Genomic DNA, 4,026 nt, shown 5'->3' with positions numbered 1-4,026 from the left:
ACGGTAACTCAATTGATGGTGGAGGTTGTGTGCACCACTTGCGTGAGGATCTGTGTGCACATGGGGTTGAGGTGATCTGCTCTCCTTGCACTTTGTACATGGCCACGGCCCCATTTTGAAGGTCGATGTCTGTTCCTTGCCCTGTTCTCCTCAAGTCCACGTCCCCCCCGGGCTCCCAGCCCTGCTCCTGCCTCACTGGAGGGCGCAGGGTCCTGCCCCTGTGCCAGGGGCTGAGGACACCCAATATCTGCAGCACAAGAAGCTAATGAAAGAGTTGGGCTCCATGGTCCTTGTGGGTCCCTTCCAACTCACAACATTATATGATTCTATGAAACCAAACTGCGACTTTTCAAGTAGCCTGGACAAGGTTCACAAATTACCACGATGGTTTCATCCCCTTTTCTGCACTCGGCCCCCAGCCGATGCCGAGGGACCATCTGTGTCCCTGCAGCGGGGCTGGAGCTCGTTTTGCTGATCCTTTTCCCAGCCAGATTCCCCCGCCCCTCACACGAGACCCGGGATGTTTTTCCCACCCCCCCAGACGCAGGCGCTGAGCACAAGGCAGCCTTTTGTCCGGGTCTGCGGGATCACAGGAACCGCGCGCTTCACCGGCGTGTTCATTCCTCACATTTCTTGCAGCTGATGTCAGGGTGGTGTGGGGGCGGCCGCAGGGGCCCTCCTGCTCTGGGGGGCACAGTGTGGCCACATCTCCATGTGTTCCCCCCCAAAGAAAATCTCTGGCTGTTGCCTTCCTGCCTTGGTGCCCCCAGGGAGGCATCGCTCCCACGCCTTGGCAGCTCATGAGTGGTGGGAGGAACAATTTGGGATCATCTGGTTTTCGGCAAGGAGTTGGGAAGCCAGCGGCTGTTTCTTTTCTGCACTGTATCTGGCATGGGTATTGACACCAGACCACGCGTAGAATGATGGGCTGGCTGGGGTGAGAGGGACTCGTGTGGCTCTGGCTTGGTCCAGCCCAGCAAGGTAGAGCTGGGGACAGAGCAGTGACCTGTGGGGACAAGCACAGCCCCAGGGGAGCCAAGGGCTCTGCTCCCTCGGGGGTCTGCGCCCCAGCACAGCCCCTGCACGGTCACACAATGTGTGTTTATATAGTTGCTTTAAAACCAACATTTGCCATGGAGCTGGAGCCTGCTGCCTGTGGATGATGTCTCCAGGCATGGGGCATAGAATCACAGACTAGTTTGGTGGGAAGGGACCTTTCAAGGCCACCCAGTGCAATCCCCCTACCATGAGCAGGGACATCTTCAACCAGATCAGGTTGCTCAAAGCCCTGTCCAGCCTGACCTTGAATATTTCCAGGTATCCAGGGTCCCCTTCTCCTCAGGATGGACCTTGGGTGGAGTTGGCTGTTGTTGCTCTGGCACCTCTCCTTCAGCACTGCCATCCTCCCTTCTCATCCCCATTCTGCCACCAAAGCTCTCAGTGTCCAGCATCACGCTCAAGCAATCCCAGCATCCCTGGGGACACACAACGGGCTCATGTGCTCGTGGGTCAGGGGACAACGTCTGGGTGGCAGAGGGCTTTCTCTGAAGGTTATCAGTAAATTAGAGGAGAAAAAACAGTGAATCACTGGAACTCATCCTGTTTTCAGTCCCAGCATGGATGCTGAGGGCTATGCAGAGCGACGTGGCTCCCCATGACCATGGAGGTGCTTCGGGTCAGACCGTTGGAGTCCCTGCTCCCCTCCTTGCAGCAAAAGACAGACTAGAAATGGCCATAAGGAGAGTGGAAAAATGACGTTCAGCAGAGCTTCTCATCATTTTTTCCCCTCGTAGCTCAGCAGCTCCTAGATGGTGAGCCCGTAAAAATCATTAATTTCTTTCCTTGCTGTGACTTAATTATCTCCATTTGCATTGTACAGAGCTCGCACTGGGGAGGTATTTTTGGTCACTTATATTTAGTTTGATCTCTACCATGATATCAAAGTACATAAATCAGAGCTGGATCTTGGGCTCTTTGTGGCACTGAGATCCTGCTGGTGATTTCCTCTTGGTTTTGTGTGATCTGGTACTTTGTCAGTGGGATGCTGGGCACTGGGAGATGCCGAGGGCAGCATCTAACCATCTACACTCCCCTGAGGTCCACATCAGCGTGGGGGGGGTCACCTCATGGGAGCTACTCCTCCCTGGGGAGATGGTTTGAGGGGAAAAGAGGAAATCTGAGGCAAAGGATTGAAAATAAACATCCTGGGGATGTCGTTAACCAGCCCGGGCTGCAGGGATGGGAACGTGAGGGAAAGGGGGATGTGGAAGGAGGAGGGGAGAAGGTGGCAAAGTTCATGGTTCCTCTTTGCAGAGCTGCAGCACACCCCCAAAATAATGTGTCCTGTCCCCAAATCGTGCTGTGGTGAGGTCGGGATCCCAAGGGATCCCACAGGCAGGAGGAGGCAGCCGCTTCCCAAAGCCACCCTGATCCTCAGCAGAAAATTCTCCCACATTTATTATGTTGAAACCAGAAAGTTCACCTCCCTCTGGGCAGCAGTGAGAATCAGAGTGAAATTCCTCTCCACAAGCACAGCTCCAGAGCTGCTGGGGAAAAGAGCTCAGTGAAAACTGTCACTAAATGGTATTATGGCTCTTTTTGGGGCCTGGCAGCGATGCAATGGGTGGGGGGTGCTCAGTCCTCAGCACCCAGGAACACGAATCTGGGCAATTCCTGCAAAAAAACCCCCACTCTGCCATGTCTGTGGGTGAGCTGAGGCCTGGGACCTTCCAGGGAGGTCACTGATCTGAAGAAACAGCACAAAAGTGACTGATTTAATGATGTGCAGGTATCTACAGCTACCTGAAAGGAGGGTGGAGAGAGGTGGGGTCTGTGCAACCAAGGCCCAAGGGACAGGACAAGAGGAAATGGCCTCAAGTTGCACCAAGGACAGTTGAGATTGGATGTGAGGAAGAATTTCTTTGCTGAAAGGGTTCTGAGGCATTGGAAGGGGTTGCCCAGGGCAGTGGTGGAGTCCCCATCCCTGGAGGGATTGAAGAGTCGTGTAGACACAGTGCTGAGGGACATGGGTTAGTCATAGGGGACTTGTCAGTGTTGGGTTCATGGTTGGACTCGATGATCTTAAAGGGCTTTTCCAATTGAGGCAATTCTGGGATCCTGTGATTCCATGTGTGGTCACCAGGGGCCAAGGGCTGTCCTCCCCGCTTTGTTTTAGGGGTCTGTCTGTAGCTCAGACACCGTGTGAGGGGAACAGGCACCGGAGCAAATGCAGGTAAAGCTTTAACTCGAGTTTATTTATACAGAAAGGAGGTCACTGCATCTGGAGTTGAAAAAAAAAAGGCAGATAGACATTTGAGATGGTGAATGCTTGTGACTGAAAACATGAAGAAAGGAAGGAAAGAAAACGGAGCAGATTTTGGTGGAAAGCAGAGGGCAGGGGCTGTCCCCCCTCCCTGCAAGGCAGCAGGAGTGTGACTGGCATCAGGACAGGGGCTTTGCAATACGAGGGAAGGGGGAACAGCAGCTCAAGACAGACTTCATCGTGATGTGAGTTGACTTTCAAGCAACCAAAGTAGTCTGGGATTAACTTAACTTCGTACCTCGAGTGCTGGGTTCAGTTTTGGGCCCCTGAGTCCAAGAAGGACATGGAGGTGCTGGAGCGTGTCCAGAGAAGGGCAACGGAGCTGGGGAAGGGTCTGGAGCACAAGTGTGCTGAGTTCCCTTGTGGCTGAGGGAACTGGGGGTGTTGAGCCTGGAGAAAAGGAGGCTGAGGGGAGACCTTCTGGCTCTGTCCAAGTCCCTGCAAGGAGGGTGGAGAGAGGTGGGGGTGGGTCTGTTCAACCAAGGAACAAGCAAAAGAATGAAAGTAAATGGCTCCAGGTTGCACCAGGGGAGGTTCAGATTGGATGTCAGGGAAGAATTTCTTTGCTGAAAGGGTTTTCAGGCACTGGAATGGAGTGGTGGAGTCCCCATCCCTGGAGGGATTTAAAAGAGGGGTAGATGAGGTGCTCAGAGATCTGGTTTAGTGGCGGACAGGGACGGGTGGGCTTGATGGTCTCAAAGGGT

Source organism: Antrostomus carolinensis, unplaced genomic scaffold (assembly GCF_000700745.2).
Source record: "Antrostomus carolinensis isolate BGI_N321 unplaced genomic scaffold, ASM70074v2 scaffold21594, whole genome shotgun sequence".
Taxonomy (NCBI): Eukaryota; Metazoa; Chordata; class Aves; order Caprimulgiformes; family Caprimulgidae; genus Antrostomus; species Antrostomus carolinensis.
The sequence above is the reverse complement of the archived record's forward strand: the minus strand, read 5'-3'. Positions refer to the sequence as shown.